Source organism: Moschus berezovskii, chromosome 16 (assembly GCF_049115385.1).
Source record: "Moschus berezovskii isolate FMDL1 chromosome 16, NW_MosBer_1.0, whole genome shotgun sequence".
Taxonomy (NCBI): domain Eukaryota; kingdom Metazoa; phylum Chordata; class Mammalia; order Artiodactyla; family Moschidae; genus Moschus; species Moschus berezovskii.
Window position 1 is genome coordinate 189,779 of NC_142475.1, and position 22,630 is coordinate 212,408.

At 44.5% G+C, this 22,630-nt stretch overlaps 1 pseudogene; it reads left to right on the forward strand.

The window, feature by feature from the left end:
- Positions 1-314: 314 nt before the first annotated feature.
- On the forward strand, positions 315-13,879 carry LOC129560520 (nucleolar RNA helicase 2 pseudogene; annotated as a pseudogene).
- The last annotated feature ends 8,751 nt before the right edge of the window (positions 13,880-22,630 follow it).

The window sequence follows — 22,630 nt, forward strand, 5'->3', positions numbered from 1 at the left end:
TTTGAGATTTTCCAGTGGTACCGAGGTGAAGAACCCACCTGCTAATGCAGGGAGCACTGGCTCAGTCCCTGGTCTGAGACGAGCCCACGCGCCATGGAGCAGCTGAAGTCCACGAGCCACAAACTCAGAGCCTGTGCTGCAGAGCCCACGCGCCATGGAGCAGCTGAAGTCCACGAGCCTCGACTCCTGGAGCCTGCGCGCCTGGAGCCCATGCCCCACCGTGACTAGAGAAAGCCCACACACAGCCGCGAAGACCTGGCACTGCCAAAAAAGTTAATTGGTTAAAAAAATAAAATAAAGCATCCCTTTGCAACATGCGTAAGTCACCCCCACCGTACACTGATTCATTTGAAAACCGATTATTGAAAGTCCCTAGCATCTAGAAGGTTTTCTGGCACATACATTCACTTACTAAAAAGAACTGGGGCAGGGAAGGTTCAAAGACAAGAATGGTGGGTCACTGTTATCGGAAGTTCTTTGGAAAGCAATGAGAAAGACTTTGAAATACTTCCATCCTTTTTCCCACCCGTAGTCCTGAATATCTTCCCATCTCTGCAAGCCTTGGATGCAAGGCTAACTGCAGAGCCCTTTGTTCCACAATCCCTAGTCTTTAGAAGGCTTAGCTGTTTATCAGCATCACCTAAGGGGTTATATCTGATTGTTGTTGACCTGATTTATCCTTCTAATATGTGGTGAGTGCTTTTTATCAGTCACTTCTAAGTTGTATGATCAGATTCAAAATTCATGAGATAATATTATGCCCTAAGAGATAATATTATTCCCATTTTACTGATCAGAAAGCTAAAGTTCAGATATATAACTAGAAATAAATTTTCAAGTCACACAAGTAGAAAAAATGGAACAAAGATTCCAATCAAAATATCTGCCTTTCATACATTCTAGTGTTCCTATCATGGGTGCAACAGAACAAACTAACTTTTGGAATTGGGAGCCAGGCATGGCCCTTGGTGTTTATACCAGACTTCTTAGATCTCTTTAGCTTAGTCAAGTTCAGATGCCAAAAAAATGACTAAGACAATTGTGACCTAGGAAGAACTTACAAAAGTATTTGCATCCAATCAGATCCCAAAGGTGGAGCCTGATGCAATGGAAAGAACACCGTAGAGTTCATACACCTGGTTCTTAGACCTGACTGTATCACAACATGTGAATGGTGGTACAGCTGCTACTTCTGTTTTAAGTTTTTCTTTTGACATGGATCATTTTTAAAGTATTTCGCTTGTTACAATATTGCTTCTGTTTTATATTTCGGCTTTTTGGGATCTTAGTTCCCCAACCAGGGGTCCAAGCCACCCTACCTGCATCGGAAGGCAATGCCTCAATAGCTGGACCGCCACGGCAGCCCAGCGACTACTGCTGACTGCGCTTGTTAAGGAGCTCCCACGAGGTGGTGATGAACGAATCCCCACAACCACACGATTAGCTACTTCATTTAGAAAAAGAATAAAAGAAAAGGTGCTCTTTAACATAAAAAAAAAAGATTTGATGGAAAAGGAAGTTTAGACCATTGGTTACAGTGAGTTTTCATCGATTTTTAGTTTTCATTTATCCTGGCCTTTTTTTCCTATTACTCACTAACAAGAATTGATAGAATCTAGTTCAACATTCTGCATCAACGTGTATGTTTGGTATGATTACAATATGTTAAAAAGTAAATGATTCATTTTTTTAAAAACTGGAAGGGAAACACGCAAATGCTAACAGTGGCTATCACCAAGTGATAAGAATGCAGATGACTTTTTTCTTTCCACAAGAGCAGTTTTTTCATAATGAGCACATACTATTTTCTCAGTGAAAAAATAACACCTGCTCATTTTAAATCCTTAGTGCTCATTCAAATGTGTACCTAGAAGCACACAGCAATGATGTAATTAAAGAAGAAAATAGTATTTCAAAAAGTTCTTATCCTTAAATATATGATCATTTTTTATCTACTTACAGATAATTCAAAATGAGAGGGAAAATTATACTGAAAAATGCAACCATAATTTTTATAGCCATGACTATAATTCTGCAAGCGATATACTGTGGGAGCAACACCAGTCCTTAGGTGTTAAAGCAGAGACTTCTTCACAGAATACCTCAAATTGTAAACTATCACAAACTCTTACACCCAGAACTGTGACCACAGAGCGGAACAATAAGCACAAGCTATCTCAGTGGACACATCTGAACACCTGCTTTAGCCCAGGTTTCCTTCTGTGTTTGCTGAGCTAGGCAGCATCAAGTTGGAAGAGCTCATGTTTGAAAGCACCACGTATATTTTTCACTTTCTTGGAATATAGGAAGGTATTCACAATGCAGTCATGGGGACCAGGTTCAGAGTGTACCCTGCCAGACACACACACCCCACTGCTTCAATGCCCAACGTCAATCGATGCCCCTCTGGTCAAAGTCTGTCTGACGTTCTTCATCTGCTCACCACCCCTTCACCAACTTGAAATATTTGTTTAGTCTCCAGCTTAAGTCACTTTTTTAGGGGAAAAAAAGTGTTTGGATTTTAACCCAACTGTCAAATGTTCTGGACACTGATAGTGGCCTAAATAAACTCAAAACATAGGTAGTCACAGGTGACTGTGAACATATTTCATGGAGACTGCTGTATTTGTAGACAATTTCAGTTCAGTTCAGTTCAGTCGCTCAGTCGTGTCTGACTCTTTGCGACCCCATGAATCAGAGCACGCCAGGCCTCCCTGTCCATCACCAACTCCCCGAGTTCGCTCAAACTCATGTCCATTGAGTCGGTGATGCCATCCAGCCATCTCATTCTCTGTCGTCCCTGTCTCCTCCCACCACCAACCCCTCCCAGCATCAGAGTCCTTTCCAGTCAACTCGTCGCATGAGGTGACCAAAGTATTGCAGTTTCAGCTTCAGCATCAGTCCTTCCAATGAACACCCAGGACTGATCTCCTTGCAGTCCAAGGGACTCTCCAGAGTCTTCTCCAGAACCATAGTTCAAAAGCATCAATTCTTCGGCGCTCAGCTTTCTTCACAGTCCAACTCTCACATCCATACATGACCACAGGAAAAACCATAGCCTTGACTAGACAGCCCTTTGTTGGCAAAGTAATGTCTCTGCTTTTTAACATGCTATCTAGGTTGGTCATAACTTTCCTTCCAAGGAGCAAGTGTCTTTTAATTTCATGGCTGCAATCAGCATCTGCAGTGATTTTAGAGCCCAAAAAAATGAAGTCTGACACTGTGTCCGCTGTTTTTCCATGTATTTCCCATGAAGTGATGGGACCAGATGCCATGATCTTTGTTTTCTGAATGTTGAGCTTCAAGCCAAACTTTTCACTCTCCTCTTTCACTTTCATCAAGAGGCTTCTTAGTTGCTCTTCACTTTCTGCCATAAGGATGGTGTCATCTGAATATCTAAGGTTATTGATATTTCTCCCGGCAATCTTGATTCCAGCTTATGCTTCTTCCAGCCCAGCGTTCCTCATGATGTACTCTGCATATAAGCTAAATAAGCAGGGTGACAATATACAACCTTGACGTACTCCTTTTCCTATTTGGAACCAGTCTGTTGTTCCATGTCCAGTTCTAACTGTTGCTTCCTGACCTGCATACAGGTTTCTCAAGAGGCAGGTCAGGTGGTCTGGGATTCCCATCTCTTTCAGAATGTTCCACAGTTTATTGTGATCCACACAGTCAAAGGCTTTGGCATAGTCAATGAAGCAGAAATAGATGTTTTTCTGGAACTCTCTTGCTTTCTCCATGATCCAGCGGATGTTGGCAATTTGATCTCTGGTGCCTCTGCCTTTTCTAAAACCTGCTTGAACATCTGGAAGTTCACGATTCACATACTGCTGAAGCCTGGCTCGGAGAATTTTGAGCATGACTTCACTAGCGTGTGAGATGAGTGCAACTGTGCAGTAGTCTGAGCATTCTTTGGCACTGCCTTTCTCTGGGATTGGAATGAAGACTGACCTTTTCCAGTCCTGCGGCCACTGCTGAGTTTTCCAAATTTGCTGGCATATTGAGTGCAGCACTTTCACAGTATCATCTTTCAGGATTTGAAATAACTCAACTGATATTCTGTCACCTCCACTAGCTTTGTTCGTAGTGATGCTCTCTAAGGCCCACTTGACTTCACATTCCAAGAGGTCTGGTTCCAGGTAAGTGATCACGCCATCGTGATTATCTTGGTCATGAAGATCTTTTTTTGTAGACAATTTATCTTTCTGCAAATTAGTGATGATGCATTGGCAATTTAGTGTTGACTGATCATTGCATCACAAGACATAAAGGGACTTGATAATCACTTGTCATTTTTTCTGTTTGACAATTAGTTTATTAATATTCCCTCTAACCCTTGTCTGGGAGAAATCTCAATAACCTCAGATACGCAGATGACACCATCCTTATGGCAGAAAGTGAAGAGGAACTAAAAAGCCTCTTGATGAAAGTGAAAGAGGAGAGTGAAAAGGTTGGCTTGAAGCTCAACATTCAGAAAACGAAGATCATGGCATCTGGTCCTATCACTTCATGGGAAATAGATGGAAAAACAGCGGAAACAGTGTCAGACTTTATTTTTATGGGCTCCAAAATCACTGCAGATGCTGACTGCAGCCATGAACTTAAAAGACGCTTACTCCTTGGAAGGAAAGTTATGACCAACCTTGATAGTATATTAAAAAGCAGAGACTTTACTTTGCCAACAAAGGTCCGTCTAGTCAAGGCTATGGTTTTTCCCGTGGTCGTATATGGATGTGAGAGTTGGACTGTGAAGAAAGCTGATCGCCGAAGAATTGATGCTTTTGAACTGTGGTTCTGGAGAAGACTCTTGAGAGTCCCTTGGACTGCAAGGAGATCCAACCAGTCCATTCTAAAGGAGATCAATCCTGGGTGTTCATTGGAAGGACTGATGCTGAAGCTGAAACTGCAATACTTTGGCCACCTCATGCGAAGAGTTGACTCACTGGAAAAGACTCTGATGCTGGGAAACGTTGGTGGCGGGAGGAGAAGGGGACGACAGAGAATGAGATGGCTGGATGGCATCACCGACTCTGTGGACATGAGTTTGAGTGAACTCCGGGAGTTGGTGATGGACAGGGAGGCCTGGCGTGCTGTGATTCACGGGGTCGCGGAGAGTCGGACACAACTAAGCGATTGAACTGAACTGAACTGAACTGAACCCTTGTCTTCTTCCTGATTGAGAATATTTTCTCAACAACTGTTTTGAACAAAGCACTGTCATCTGTTGTAATAAAGAGAATTAAGTCTAATCAGTTGGCACCTTTCTCTTTGCTCCAGCCCCCTAAGGGAATGTGAGGCACGTGGGGCTCCTCTTTCAGAAGGTTTGCTTTCCGTGTTATTGCTGCTGTCATTTCCTAATAGTGACAATTAATATTGAAAGACTTTTAAAAATGCATCTTATAGTTTCTCATGTAGTATCCATAGGATTACTACTAGGTATGTTTTATGATATAAAGATATTATAGATGCCTATATTTTTCTTTCATTCTACAAACAGGTGAAATGGTAATAAGTTAAAACCCTAGAGGGTGAGGCTTGATCAATGAAAGATGGGAAACAAGAAGGAACCTTGTCTAAATGAATTCCAATTGATACTATGTATAAATATACATGGTCTATACATGTATACATATTTATATATGTGTAAACATATGTGGACTATACAGTCCATGGAATTCTCCAGGCCAGAACACTGGAGTGGGTAGCCTTTCCCTTCTCCAAGGGATCTTCCCAACCCAGGGATTGAACCCAGGTCTCCAGCACTGCAGGTGAATTCTTTACCAGCTGAGCCACAGAAGCCCCTATGTATAAAATGGATAACTAATAAGAGCACAGCACAGGGAACTCTATTCAATGCACTGTGGTGACCTGAATGGGAAGGGAGTCCAAAAGGACTACAGATAGCGGATTTCTTTGCTGTACAGCAGAGACTGGCACAACATTATAAAGCAACTAAACTCCATTAAAAATGATTTTTAAAGTAAAAAATAAATGTATTTCACAAATATGAAGTGAGCACCTAATATGTTTCAGGCATCATACCAGCTTAATGATAATTACATGAACCTTTGACATAGACCACACCTTGTTTCTTTTTATGGTAAAAGGAAATTTTTTCTCCTTTATTCTAAAAGCAACTTAAAAACTGAAATTTGTGGGAATGAAAGAATTTGCATGCACAGTGCCTTTCAAAAACAGCTGTTTCTCTTAATGATAGTAAGTCTTGGAAATCTTGCTGGAAGCTACATGACTTGTTAAAAGCAAACCAGATCTCATCTTCCCATAATGATCATTTCAAGTAAGGAATAAACCTTAGAGATCAAGTGAATTACAAGGGCCAGAGACATTTCTAAAAACAATAAACCAGCACAGAGATACAAATTTCCAATTTTTTATTTCCAAGAACAACATTCAAAAGTAAACTCAAAGCACTATTACCGTAATTTCATATATAAAAATCATTTTAACACTGGTAAAAAGGAAATTATCTCAGAATTCTAAAATTCTGCTATAAACCTAATATTTTAAAAAACTCATTAAATATTAGTTTTCTCACAAGCTGGAAGAACTCAGGTTCCTTCTTTCCTCCTTTAGTAGTTCACACTTTAGTTTATTCTTCACCCATTTATTCAAAACTCTATGCTGAGTGCCCAACAGAGATTTGTTCCAGGCACTGATAGCAAAAGATGGGAGATCTCTAAATACTGTCAAAGTATGATTTTCAAAAGTTGAAAACATGACTCACATAATCAATTATGTTACTAATTTATACAGAAGGATCAATTTATCTGACCAGTTTAACAGTGAATCAGCAGAATCATAAAATAGTATCAAATAGCAACTGAGAATTTACAGGGATTAGAGAACACTGAAGTAAAATTGCTAGGTTAGGTAGAAAACCAACTGTCCTCTGCAGCTAAAGTTTCTACTGGATAGAAATTTGCATTTCTACTAAACAAAAAATCTGCTAAAAGATACCATGACAGAGTTAAGGCCCTGATCCATAAAAAATAAGAGTATCAAATACAGGCATTTTCTCTTAGAATCCTAAGTAGCCATTGGGGAGATCTATGACTCCACGTGCCTGGGTGACACTGAGAGGACACGCAGTCCTCTTTGCCGTATTTCTAAGTATCAGATAACGTTGACGACTAAAAGCAGATTATACGGGCTGATCCATTACAACTATCCTTTCCCAGCTTCTGGAAAAGAAAAAGATTAAAGAGATTACATCCTCAGAATAAATACACACCTAGAACTTACATATGCCACTTTAATTCTCACACAACTGAGCAAAGCTGTTATCATCAAGCAAATTTTAAAGAACAGGTGTATGGATACCCAGGGGAAAGGTGGGGGTGGGGACGAACTGTGAGACTGAGGTTGGCGTGTGCACACCACTGATACTGTGCATAAAGCAGGTAAGTAACAAGGTTTTCCTGTGCGCACAGAACTCTGCTCAGTGCTCTGTAGTGGCCTAAACGGGAAGGATCCAAAAAGGAGGAGAGACATATGCGTGCACGGCTGATTCACTTTGTTGCACAGTAGAAACTAGCACAGCACTGTAAAGCAACACTTCAATAAAAACTAAGTTAAAAAATAAAACAGATAACCAACAAGGACCAACTATATAGCACAAGAAACCTACTCAATATTCTGTAATAATCTAAATAGGTAAAGAATCTGAAAAAAGAATGAAAATATGCATGTGTTAATCACTCAGTCGTGTCTTTTTGCAACTCCACGGACTGTAGCCTGCCAAGCTCCTCTGTCCATGGAATTCTCCAGGCAAGAATACTGGAGTGGGTTGCTATTTCCTTCTCCAGGAACATGTGTATACGTTTAACTGAATCACTTTGTTGTACACCTAAGACTAATGTAACATTGAAATGAACTATAATCCAAAATTTTAAAGAATCAAAAGAAGAAGACGGAAAAATTGAGGCTGGAAGCATTGAGCTCACATAGAAGGAGCCATTATTCCAAATTCATACACGTCTGGTGGAACCTTCAAGCACTTTCCAGTAGGGCCACAAGGGCACTCAAGAAATTCACAAACGTGCTGAGCCATTCGCTCACTGGTTAATTCCTAGTCATTTATGGATCACCTCCTCCACACTCAGCATCTCAAGTCTGACCCTGAAGCAGGGAATCAACAGGCTATCTTCATGGAGTCTCTGCCTCATCAGTTCAGGGCTTCCCAGGTGGCGCTAGAGGTCAAGAACCCACTTGCCAACGCAGGAGACTTAAGAGACAAGGGTACGACCCCTGGGTCAGGAAGACCCCTTAGAGGAGGGAATGGCAGCCCACTCCAGTATTCTTGCCTGGAGAATCCCAAGGACAGAGGAGCCTGGTGGGCTGCAGTCCACGGGGTCACAAAGAGTCGGACACGACTGAGCGACTGAGCACACACACACTCATCAGCTCACTTTCTAAGGGGCCCCCGGCCTTCCTTTTAGCCAGCTGTCACTCAAGCACCCCCACACGCACACACATGGACACACACAGACAGGTGCACACACATGCACACACACATGCGCACGCACACACACACATGCACACACACGCGCGCACACAGGCACACACACAGACACACACACACACATGCGGACACACACACACAGACACGCGCACACACATGCACACACATGCACACGCACACATGCACACACACGCACACACATGCACACACACAGACACGCACACACACATATCAAGTTAACTGGCATCGTCCCTTCTGGAGGTGCGGCCCTCTTTCTGCCACCCCAGCCCACAGACACCATCCCTTTCATCCTGCCGCCTGCTCGCTCCTGCTCCAGCTCATCTTTCCCTTCCAAAAGCCATCTCTTTCCCTGAGGTCAGAGCTGCCAGCTTTCCTTGTAAGTCAGACACTACACATTCTATGCAAAGGTTTCAGATGCCTCAACGGCCAGCAGCTGCTCTTCTGAAACCTGAGCCCAGAGCCCTTTCCAGCAGCAGCTCCAGGAATGGCCCTCCCCTCTGGGCCTGGGGTGGGCAGAAAGTCAGCCCAGGCTGGAGGGCACTTTCATGGAGGGCAGGCATCTGAGGAAGCCGGTCTTTACTATGGTGTGTCACGGCTGCCTGGCCAGTAGGAGCATAACTGAGGCCACTCTCTGGTGGTTATCCACAACAGATTAAAACAGAACCCAAAGTTCTGTTAAAACTTTGGTCACTGGTAAAAACAGAACCCCAAGTCCCCAGTATTGAAGGGCTTCAACAAGCTTTAGCAAGAATGCTCTGTTGAGAGAGCATGCAGCTTTACAACTCATGGAGACTGTTCTTTACTTCCAGGGAAACTGGGGTAAAACTCACTTCCCACCTCTGAGCTACAGTGATGTGACTGTGCAGTGTTTAAGTAGCAGACTTGTCTGTGTCTGTACTTGCATGCTTAGTCGTGTTTGACTCTGCGACCCCATGGACCATAAGCCTGCCAGGTTCCTCTCTACACAGGATTTCCTAGGCAAGAGTACTAGAGTGGGTTGCCATTTCCTTTTCCAGGGGATCTTCCCGATACAGGGATCGAACTGAGGTCTTACAGTACTTGCATTGGCATGCAGATTCTTTACCCCTTGAGCCTCTCAGAAAGCCAAAACAGCAAGCCACAAAATCCTAACCTTTTAGACCTGTAAAGACTACCAAAAAGAAGAAAGAAAACAGTAGCTGTTGAGGTGATGGATATGTTAATTAGCTTGATTGTATTGCTCATTTCACAATGTGTACGTAAACAAAATATCAAGTTGTCCACCTTAAAGATTTACAGTTGTTGTCAATTATAATTTAATAAAACTGGAAATAATTCCTATGTCTGCTTTTAGACCAAACTCCACCAGATCTATAACATTCAAATCATAGAAATCCAGTCAGAGCCCAAGGGAAGGGGGCTTCCTATCTTGCATTCAATCAACCAGTCCACAGTTTAAGGCAACTCTGCTACCAAACACATTTTTCCTGGGGCACAAGTGAAATCCCCCAAACCAGAACCTGATCATTTCTTTTTCCTGTTCTGTTCTGTAGAGGTGACAGAAGTCGGGTTGGTATCCACTGAAGTATGCATGCTCAGTCGCTTCAGTCCTGTCAGACTCTGCGACACCATGGAACGTAGGCCACCAGGCCCCTCTGTCCATGGGATTCTCCAGGCAAGATTACTGGAGCGGGTTGCCATGCCCTCCTCCAGGGGAGCTTTACAACCCAGGAATCAAACCCGTGTTTCCTGCAGCTCCCGCACTGCAGGCAGATTCTTTACCCCTGAGCCAACGGGGAAGCCCCCACTGAAGTATGGCCCATTGCAAATATGTAAGCACAATCTTCTCTGAATATTCTCAACATCAAGTGTCTGAAATGACGTGCCGGTTACAGGTGAACTGTGAAGCTGAACTAGAATCCTGTACTTGTCTCCTTAAGCTGTCTCAGGCTCTGAAACAGGAAGCTCTAACCTGAGGGAAAGGTATTTTTTTTACTTCCTCCAGAAGGACTAACAGAGCCAGGCCACTCTTATTATTCCCAGACCAAAAGCCAGGGGACAAGTAGAGGCCCACACACCATATAACAATGTATTTTAAAAGCACGCATCAAGCTGACAGACGTTGGTTAAACTCTGTCCTGTGGGACTTCCCTGGCCATCCCGTGGGTAACACTCTACACTTCCATTGCAGGGGTTCGGGTTCGATCCTGGTCAAGGAACTAAGATCCCACACGCTGTGCGGCACAGCCAATAAATAAATAAAAATTTTAAACATATGTGTTCTATCCTCCTTCCTTGAAAAGTAAACGTTCATAATGACAAAACTGAAAAATATTTTTAATACCATTAATTTTAAATGATCAAAAGTAAGTATAACGTCAAAGATAACTGAATTTAATTCAAGTGACAGAGTTCTGTTGGTAAACTGCCCATGTTAAAATGAGTTCTAAAGACATGCCATTCATAAATTATTATACTTTTCATAAAAATATGGCTTGCCTTTATTTCAGCACACTAATTACATTGTTAAAGATTTTTTGTATAATTCGGGTAAATTGACAGCAAAGCCAAATTAGACAAAATATTCTTGAGTCATTGTAGTTCTTAGTTTTTTTTAATTAAATTCAATATAGAGAAATTTCCCTCTTCTGAGGAAATAGCAATCAACACTGTCAATGAATTATTGAAACAAAACTTAGCTTCAGAAATTAACTATAATTTTACGTATCATTTAAAACATTTTAATGTGATCACATATAATAAGTTATTAACACAAAAGATAGCTCAGTTGATAAAGAATCTGCCTGCAATGCAGGAGACCCCGGTTCGATTCCTGGGCTGGGAAGATCCACTGGAGAAAGGATAGGCTACCCACTCCAGTAGTCTAGGGCTTCCCTGATGGCTCAGCTGATAAAGAATCTGCCTACAATGTGGGAGATCTGGGTTTGATCTTCTCAGGGGTTGGGAAGATCCCCTGGAGAAGGGAAAGGCTACCCACTCCAGCATTCTGGCCTGGAAAATTCCATGGACTATATAGTCCATGGGGTCACAAAGAGTCAGACACAAATGAGTGATTTTCACTTCACTTTCAATACAAAGATGTCATAAAATAATTTTATCACGTAAACCACAGTGTCCTGTAAATTTAGCATTTCTGTATGAAACATTCAAGTTCATAAAACCTACGTCTCGTTTTTCTCTTCTGGTGAATCTCATATGTTAAACTAAATTTAATTTTGTTGCTTTAAGAGCATTGAGTCATTATTCTTAGCATGTATCTGAGAACAGTTATGACATCAGATTTGATACGTGTTTCATCAAGATGTCCCTCCACTCACTAGATCCAGACAACACAGTCTCTGAACTGTTCCCAACGTCATTTCTATGTGCATCAGTGAGACCATTCTCCTAGTAACAAGTTCAGATGCTGCACCTTACATGGCACACAAAATACTTCCGTATTTCAGCAAATATTCTCCTTTGCACACTTGTTTACCTTACCTGCCATTTGGTGCCTTTATTTTAGGCCTGTTCTGACTGATCTTTTAATTACTTAAATAAGCTGAATATTTTTTGATAATTTATTAAATTATATTAAATATTTGTGTAAAAATAAAACTTTCACAATCCCAGCTTTTGTGTCAACCTAATTGCCAATGTAAAAAATCAATGTCATGCTCCATGTTTATTACATCTAGACTGATGCTGTCAAATAGGATTTTATGCAATAATGAAAATGTTCTGTATTTGAACTGTCCAATATGGCAACCATGCTCCATACAAGGCTGCTGAACACCTGAATTGTGGTGAATGGGACAGAGAACCGGATTTTTCATTTTGTTTAATTTCAATTTATTTAAATCTAAATAGCCACCATATTGGATAGCATAGATCTTGACCAATGTATAAACAAACTAAAAAACAATATAAATTTTTCACATTGCAAAATAGTTCTCAACTGGCACATTGAGCCAATTAATGAATGCCTTCTTGTCCCTTCCTGGAAATTCTATCTCCTTAAATCTACTGACTTTATGCTGTCTGAGAGAAACGATTTGTTAATTAGTTTGTCTTTCTTTTATTTATGAGTTCTGTCACTCAAATTACTCCCATGCCCTGACACAGCATCTGTCTCCATGATCTTGTCCCACCCAGGACAGGGAAGTGGAAAAGTTTTTTTTGTTTTTTTGGGGTTTTTTTGTTAAAGCCTTAGCTGTGTGGGTGTTGCAGGAAAAGAAAAAAAATCATTGCTTTTTTCTGCAACTTGCCCCCATTGGGTGTATACTGTTGCTAAGAAATACATGAAACCTACCTATGAACAAGTGGACCTGATTTTTTAAAAGATGGAGAAAACGGCAGTAACTGTAGAGCATCTGGCTATCAAATGCCACTGGACTCAGACAACAGCAGTTACTGGAGACGTGATGCAAGTGTACAGTGGTTTTCAAGGAAGCACTATCATATTTTGTGAAACGAAGAAAGAAACCCAGAGTTGTCGCAGAATGTGGCTGTAAGACAGGATGCCCAGTCGTTACATGGAGACATTCCACAGAAGCAAAGGGAAACCACCCTGAAAGGCTTTAGAAATGGAGACGTTGGGGTTTTGGTTGCAACCAATGCTGCTGCACATGGGTTAGGTATCCCCAAGGCTGATATGGTTGTTTAACGTTCCCCACCAAAGGATGTGGAACCCTACATTCATCGTTCTGGGCAAACAGGTAAAGAGGGGAGAACCAGGGTTTGCATCTACTTTTCCCAGCACAAAGAAGAATACCAGTTAGCCCAAGTGGAGCAAAAAGTGGGAATCAAATTTAAAGGAATAGGTGTTCCTTCTGCAACAGAGGTGATAAAAGCTCCTAGCAAAGACGCCTCCCACCGCGCTCAGTCACTTTGAGCAGTCAGCCAAGAAGCTGACTGGGGAGCAGGGAGCCCTGGGAGCCCCGGCAGCTGCCCTGGCCCACTTCTCCAGGGCTATGTCAGTAGACCAGCACTCCTTGAGCAACTCAGAAGCAGGCTTTGTGGCCATGATCTTGCAGTGCTCAAATGAAATGTCAAACATTAGTTATGCTAGTGAAGGGAATGGTCTTTCTCAAAGGAAAGCAGGGTGTTTGCTTTGACATCCCTACTGCATCAGTAACAGAAGTACAGGAAAAGTGGCATGATTCACAGCGCTGGCAGCTTTCTGTGGACACGGAGCAACCAGAGCTAGAAGGTCCATGGGAAGGATGTTGCAACTTCCAAGGACAGCAGGAAGGCAACCAAGGCTTCAGGTGTCAGGGGACAGCAGGAAAGAACTAGGAGCTTCAGAGGACAGCGATCATGAGGAGGCAACAAAAGTAACAGATTCCAAAACAAAGGCAGAAGCAGAGTTTTAATAAAACATTTGGACAGTAATTTGAAGTAGGCGATTTATTTGGCAAAAACAGAACTACATTCACCAACGTGGAACTGAACACTATTTTTCATACAAAGTTAAAAGCACATTGTATTTCCTTCCTGACCACTTGCCCAGTCCCCATCTCTTCGAGAGAGAAAAGCTTCATCTAAATTATTTCATCTGATTGATGACTGTCATTTATAACTTTATTGCTACTTCTGTTTTGGGTATTTCTTTGGAAAAGGTGTATGAATTCATTACACCTTTATTCTAATCCAATATTCTAAAGTACTATCTATAGATTATAAGATAAAGTCAAGATGTATCTGCTGATACTTTTTAAGTTGACCTGTCTTTATACTTAGAAATGTCTCTTAATAGTAGGCTTCCCTGGTGGCTCAGTTGGTAAAGACCCTCCTGCAATGCAGGATCCCTGGGTCAGGAAGATCCCCTGGAGAAGGAAATAGCAACCCACTCCAGTAATCTTGCCTGGAGAATTCCATGGACAGAAGCGCCTGGCAGGCTACAGTCCATGGGGTTGCAAAGAGTCAGGCATGACTGAGCAACTATCACTTGCATGGGTGTAATACATAAGACCTTCCAAAACAGAGTCTTATGTCAAAGGCCTAATGTGGGTAAAAAGGAAAATCTTGAGTTGGAAAACGAGGTGGGGAGAAGAGAAAAGAAAGTAGGGCATATAGATTGGTTTCTCTACTCAGGATGCCCAAATGTGGAGAAGCATGGTAGTTAGCTAAATAAAGTTAGTACAACTTTCTTTCCATGAAAATGTTCTGAGGGAGGAGATCAGAACTTGGCATAATCAACATTCAATAAGTAATAATTGATTCAATGAATCAATACAGTCCACGTCTATCTATGACACCCACTATGGTGATACAAGGAGGGACTTTTAGCCACTCTTTGGAGTCCAATAACTTAACACATGAAGTTCTAGCCCTGAGAATATCTTGGCAAAATATACTACCTCTCTGGGATTCACTTTTATCTATAAATCAAGAAGTGTGCATACTGGAAAACAGACCCCATCTTCTTGATCTTCACAATGGCATTATTTCACTGTCTGGACTTCTATTGGAACTGTTGGCATTGTTACATGAGATGACATTAGGAAGTGGCACATTCAAATAGCCCTCCCTATAGAAACACCATTTCAGGGATACCGTAATTGTTCACTAAGGCTGCATTAACAAAGTACCACAACCTGAGTGGTTTAAACAACAGACATTTTTTGTCTCACGTCTCTAGAGACAGGGAGTCCAAGAGCAAGCTGTCAGTAGGACCGTGCTCCCTCTGAAGGCACTAAGGCAGGGTCGGCTGCAGCCTCCTGTAGCTTCTGGTAGCTCCTTGGGTTGTGGCAGCATAACTACAGTCTTCACATGGTGTTCTCCCTGCATGAGTGTGTCTGTTCGTATTTCCCCTTTTGATAAGGACACCCCATTCTACCCCAGACGACTTCACCTTAACTAAGTACAAAGGCAACAGCTCTATTACCAAATAAAGTTCTATTGTGAAGTTCCAGATGTTAGGATTTCAATATACAAAATTGGGAGGGGCATAAATTAACCCACAGCACACACATTCCAGGTTTAGTACACACATTCCAGATTTATCTATTTTCAAATATATTGCTCTGTTGCATTCACATAGTACTTTTTTCTGCCTTCTAAAAACTTTATATATTTTCCAGGCAGATTATATATTACCTCCATTTTATAGGCATGGAGTACAAGAAGCATAAAGAAGATAACTGACATTCCTAAATTTACACAATTGTTGTCAACACTCGTTTCCAAGTATCCTGATTTCTAGACCAGTGATATTACTCCAAAATGAGATTATATTTCCTCTTTTCCATACATGATTTATTTTTCTAACACCACCTTTATTGCTATTGCTTTCATTGCTATCCAAACTGAATGCTTAAAAGCCACTTAATCTTGCCTGTTTTCTGTGCCTATAAAAATTCCAACTTGAGTCTCTGTTATTGTGTTTGGTCTCAAGAACAAGATAAATCATTCCCAGAGACTGACGCTGGGTTCTGAGTCTTCCTGCAGGCAAATGAAATGCTTGAACCACAAGCCTTGGTTCCTTGGAGTAATAGGAGTATCCCTGAGCATCCAGCTGATGCATTCTCTATAATTCTCCAGGGGCAAACCATACAGACAGTAGAAAAAGCTAAATGATTGGAAGTGAGGCAAGATCCGTCTAAAGTCCCACCATGGCCACATAGTAGTTGTAAGTAACATCTCAGACTTCATAATACAATCTTAGTAGCATAATGGGATTCGTCAAAATACATATAAAAGACCCAATAAATCAGAAAGGGCTTCCCAGGGGCTCAGTGGTAAAAAATCCTCTTGCCAATGCAGCAGACACAGGAGACTCAGGTTTGATCCCTGGGTTGGGAAGATCCCCTAGAGGAGGAAATGGCAACCTACTCCGTATCCTTGCTGGGAAAATCCTATGGACAGAGGAGCCTGGCGAGCTACAGTCCATGGGGTTGCAAAGAGTCAGACATGACTGAGCACACACACAAGCATGTCTGGCTTTGTGCTGCATGCGAGAGGCAGGCAGAGGCACAGTCTATTTCATGCAGGTGCCCTTCAGGAATTTCACAAGCCAATAGCACACAGAGTTGTTTTTGCTGTTCAGTCACCCAGTTGTGTCCGACCCCGTGTGAACCCATGGACTGCAGCATGCCAGGTCTCCCTGTCCCTCACCATCTCCCGAAGTTTGCCCAAGTTCATGTCCATTGCATCAGGGAGGCCATGCAGCCATCTCATCCATCCTCTGATGTCCTCGTCTCCTTCTGCACTCAACTCTTTCCCAGCATCAGGGACTTTTCCAGTGAGCTGGCTGCCCCCATCAGATGACCAAAATGCTGGAGCAACAGCTTCAGCATTAAGGGCTAATTTCCTTTCAGACTGACTGTTTGGATCTCCTTGCAGTCCAGGGGACTCAGGAGTCTTCTCCACACCACAGCTCAAAAGCATCAATTCTTTGGCGCTGCTCCTTCTTTATGGCCCAGCTCTCACAACTGTACCTGACCAATGGGGAGATTATAGCCTTGACTATATGGTCCTGTGTTGGCGAGTAATGTCTCTGTTTTTTAATATGCTGTCTAGGTTTGTCAAAAGTTCCCCACTTCCTCCTGTAGAGGGTCACGTTTTCTCAGAACTCTGCACTGCGACCTGTCCATCCTGGGTGGCCCTGCAAGACATGGCTTATAGCTTCATTGAGTTACACAAGCCCCTTGGCCTCGACAAGGCTGTGATCCATGAAATGGTTATAAGAGATGGGTAGGAAGTTTCAGATACACAGAGTAGAAGGTAGTGTAAAGGTGAAGCAGAGAGAGACAGATCTGAAGATGCTACTCTGCTGGCATGAACCAGAGGTCTCCCAGAAACCAGAAACCAAAGACAAGGAAAACAATTCTCTCCCTGAGATTCCAGAGAGAACACAGCTCTACCAACATGTTTGATTTCGGCTCACTGATACTGATCTTGGACTTCTGGCCTCAGAGCTCTAAGAGAATATGTCTACTGGTTTAAGCCGTGAAGTTCATAGTGATTTGTTACAGCAGCCATGGGAAACTAACACATCTGAGTTCAAATTCTCACATGTTGATTTGGGAGTGGAGGAGGGAAGATCATTAGTTCTCAATTCTCGCTACACAATAGCATCAGCAGGAGAGCTTTAAAGCTATCCTGATGTGGATCTGGCTCCAGAGAGTCTAGCTGAATAGTCTGAGGTGGGCTGTGAGTATCCGTACTTAGAAAAGCTCTCCAAAGAGTTACAGGATGCAAAGAAGCTTGCTGCTGCTGCTGCGTCGCTTCAGTCGAGTCCAACTCTGTGCGACCCCATAGACGGAAGCCCACCAGGCTCCCCCATCCCTGGGATTCTCCAGGCAAGAACACTGGAGTGGGTTGCCATTTCCTTCTCCAATGTGTGAAAGTGAAAAGTGAAAGTGAGGTCGCTCAGTCGTGTCGGACTGAGTGACCCCATGGACTGCAGCCTACCAGGCTCCTCCATCCATGGGATTTTCTAGGCAAGAGTACTGGAGTGGCTTGCCATTGCCTTCTAGGAGTCACTAAATGGTTCTTCCTGAATCTAACATGCTCCCATTCTATGTTTTTGTACTTTACCACCATGAACTGTTTGAATGTGGGATAAGAAATCTCCAGAGAGGACAGGAGGGCAGAAAGCCTCCGTGAGAAACCAAGACAAAACTGAGCCATGCAACAGAGATCCAGAAGGATATCACAGCGAATTTCAACATGTCCCTTTGGTGTTCAACAGCCTTCCCTGCCTGGGTAGGTTGAAATCAACCCTAGCATCAAAGAAACACTGAAGAAGTAGATGACTTTCAGAAAAGCTACATCAAATGTCAAGTCAGTTTACTTCTGTGCTCCGCCAGAATGAAAATCAAAAGACCAGCGGGAATTCAAAGGACTCCCTTCCTGAATGATACATTTATCCCTTTCAGTTCAGTTCAGTCGCTCAGTCGTGTCCGACTCTCTGCGACCCCATGAATCACAGCACGCCAGGCCTCCCTGTCCATCACCAACTCCCGGAGTTCACCCAAACTCATGTCCACAGAGTCGGTGATGCCATCCAGCCATCTCATTCTCGGTCGTCCCCTTCTCCTCCCGCCCCCAACCTTTCCCAGCATCAGAGTCTTTTCCAGTGAGTCAACTCGTCGCATGAGGTGGCCAAAGCATCGCAGTTTCAGCTTTAGTATCAGTCCTTCCAAAGAACACCCAGGATCGATCTCCCTTAGAATGGACTGGTTGGATCTCCTTGCGGTATAAGGGACTAGGAAATAATTTATTACAGTACTTTCTCAGATGCCATCCAAGGTTCAAGCATTCAACAAATACATACAGGGTGCATACTAATACTGTTCTAGGTACCATGTGTGTGTGCATGCATGCTCAGTTTTGTCTCTTTGCAACCCCATGGACTTTAGCCCGCCAGGCTTCTCTGTCCACGGAATTCTTCAGGCAAGAATACTGGAGTGGATTGCCATTTCCTACTCCAGGGGATCTTCGCCCACCCAGGGATTGAACCTGTGTCTCTCGCATCTCCAACAGTGGCAGGTGGATTCTACACCAGAGCACCACTACGTATTGAGATCCAGAGAATAATCAGAAAGATGTTATCCTTCATGAGACGGTGGGGGGGAAAATGCTATGATGGAAAATAAATCAGGAATGGGGCACAGGAAATGGGATCAGAAGCAGTGCATGTGTTTGGACAGGGAAAGGTTCACAGAAGATACATTTGAGCAAAGCTCTGAAGTGGGTGAGGCAAGAGCCTTGGGCGTTCACTTAAAGAGCTTTCTCAACAAAGGAAGTAGCAAGAACTCCTGGCTCTTTGAATAAATCTAGAGAATCATCAGACCGACTAGTTTCCTGTGATTATAATTTCGGTGTGTCTGCCCTCTGATGCCCCCTCACAATACCTACCGTCTTATTTGGGTTTCTCTTACCTTGGTCGTGGGGTATCTCTTCACGGCTGCTCCAGCAAAGCGCAGCCGCTGTACCTTACCTTGGATGAGGGGTAACTCCTCAAGGCCGCCCCCCGACCTTGAACGTGGAGTAGCTCCTCTCGGCCCTCCTGCGCCCACGCAGCCACTGCTTCTTGGACGTGCGGTAGCTCCTCTCGGCCGCCGGTCCTGGCCTCAGGCGTGTGGTAGCGCCTCACGGCCGCGCCTCTTTCTGTGGTCGGTTGCGCCGGGGCCCGGCGTCCCCGGCGTCTGCGCGGCCGGTGGGGGGGCCCGGCGTCCCCGGCGTCTGCGCGGCCGTGGGGGGGGGCCCGGCGTCCCCGGCGTCTGCGCGGCCGTGACGGGGGGCGGGGGTGGCCCTGCGTCCCCGGCGTCTGCGCGGCCGGGATGGTGGCCCGGCGTCCCTGGCGTCTCCGCGGCCGTGGGGGGGCCCGGCGTCTGCGCGGCCGTGGGGGGGCCCGGCGTCTGCGCGGCCGTGACGGGGGGCGGGGGTGGCCCTGCGTCCCCGGCGTCTGCGCGGCCGGGATGGGGGCCCGGCGTCCCTGGCGTCTCCGCGGCCGTGGGGGAGCCAGGTGTCCCCGGCGTCTGCGTGGCCGTTGGGGGGGCCCGGCGTCTCTGGCGTCTGCGCGGCCGGTGGGGGGGCCCGGCGTCCCCGGCGTCTGCGCGGCCGTGACGGGGGGCGGGGGTGGCCCGGCGTCTGCGCGGCCGTGACGGGGGGGGGGGTGGCCCTGCGTCCCCGGCGTCTGCGCGGCCGGGATGGGGGCCCGGCGTCCCCGGCATCTGCGCGGCCGGGATGGGGGCCCAGCGTCCCGGGGTCTGCGCGGCCGGGGTAGGGGGGCCCGGCGTCCCCGGCGTCTGCGCGGCCGTGACGGGGGGCTGGGGGGGCCCGGCGTCCCCGGCGTCTCCGCGGCCGTGGGGGGGGCCCGGCGTCTCTGGCGTCTGCGCGGCCGGGATGGGGGCCCGGTGTCCCCGGCGTTTGCGCGGCCGGGGGCCGACGTCTCGCTCCTCAGAACTTGAATACTTGATTCAAGAATCACGTTTAGTCTCTTCTGCTTTGCCCTATTTCAGAGTTATTTGGAAATGTAAAATAGAGGGGCCTCCATGGTGGTCCAGTGGTTAAGAATTCGCCTTGCAATGCCGAAGACCAGGGTTTGATGACTGGTCAGGGAACTTTATCCAACTTGCCATGTGGGGCAACGAAGCCCTAGGGCTGCGGTTAGAGAAAGCCCATGCACAGCGACTAGAGAGAAGCTCCGAGCACGGCAACTAGGGGCAGCCGAGAGCCGTGATGAAGACCCAGTGTGGCCAAAAGCTAAAAAATAATAACTAAAAAATGCAAAATAGGGGGAAACTGTTTAAGTATAAAGCTCAAGTACAGGGGACACTGCATTGATGAACTGGTTCTATGAATAAGGCCTTTTTATGCTGTTTTTGGGCTTCCCAGGTGGCACTAGTGGTAAATAACCCATCTGTCCACGCAGGAGATTTAAAGAGATGTGGGATCAATCCCTGAGTTGGGAAAATCCCCTGGAGGAGAGCATAGCAACCCAGTGCAGTATTCTTGTCTGGAGAATACCCATGGACAGAGGAGCCTCCTGGCAGGCTACAGTCCATAGGATCACAAAGAGTTGGATATGACTGAAGCAACTAGCATGCATGCATACAATTTTTAGCAGTAAAGAGAACAAAAGGAACTTTTTCAGGCAAATACCCCAACAGCAAAAGTTGAGCCACCATGGGGCTTCAGTCTCCAGAGGGCAAATTCCTTGACAAGAAGTTCAAGGGATGAACAATGACCGAGGGGGCGGAAGCCCCTGAGCGCCATGCTCCTTTTCAGGCTGGGATGCAATTTCCCTTTATCGTTTTTTGGACCAGTCCCCTTTCCAATTAGGGACCACAGCTGCTAAGAATAAAGTGGTGTCTGTTCTACTGGCAGGAGGCACAATGGCCCACTCATGTCATCAATGAAGTCATTGTTCGGGAAATATTGCCATTGAGATATTTTTAAATGCTAATGAATTAATTTCTGTTTGAATGCTGATTGCCACTCAGTGCCTTTTGTTTTTAAAGACAGGAGGGCTTTAATTGTGTGGATCCAAAACATTTCTCATGAATATATAAATATAGAATTTCAGGAACCTTTAACATTATTTATGTAACCAACTCACTTATAGAAGAGAATGCAGCCCAGAAAAGCTGAGTAACTTGGTTACAGCCCTGCTGCTACTTAATGACAGACTTGGAATCACGAAGCAGTCTTCACTCTCCATCCAACATTCTTTTCATGGTAGCAGCCACTGCCGTCAGAAATATTTTTATTAGAGGGATCTGTAATTCACCATTAAATCTTCTTGCCAAATAAGTATATTCTCCCAGCAATTTTTTTCTTAGTACTCAAATATGAAGTCCAGTCAAATTTCTCAAGGCCTTCTCATCGAATCAGTGCTGTCCTTTTCACTCAAGGGAAAAAAGTCCTTGTACCCTGGACAGTCTCAGGGAATTGAAGAAATGTGTGTTCTTTGAGATACAGGTGTGTTTCCCGATGCAGCCTGTTCTGTGCCTTGTGTGGACATTAGCTACCAAGAGTCTCTCTCCTTCAGGTGACCTGGTTAATGGTTTGTGGCTGGTAAATCACTGGATCACTCTTTGCAGAAGCTGAGGGCACTTCAACCATCTCAATTCAATGCCCTGAAGACTAGATACTCAATGAGACTCACAGGGAAAAAGGGGGATCTCGCCAGCATTCTGGAACATACAAATATAACTCAGTTCACATTTTTATTAAACAAGCTGTACTTTATCTGTGTGCATGCCTGCTCAGTCATTAAGTCGTGTCTGACTCATTCTTACCCTATGGACTGAGACACACCAAGCTCCAAGGGGTTTCCCAGGCGAGAATACTGGACTGGGTTGCCATTTCCTTCTCCAGGGCATCTTCCCAACCCAGAGATGAAACGCACGTCTCCTGCATTGGCCAGCAGGTTCTTTACCACTGAGCCATCAAGGAAGCTCATACTCTATCTGCATATCCTCTTCTGCTGTCTTTAGAAGAAAACGTGACCCTGGTTTAGATATGCCTCTTGAGCGCAATAAAAATAGTAGTGAGTCTGGCGGTCAGAGAATTTTTGCTTCAAGTACTTCATTCATTTATTCAACAAAAATGTTCTTAAGACCTATGAAAAGCCAAGGCCTATTCTGGATGTTGTTAAAAAGAAAAAATTATGACAGTTGTTAAAGATGA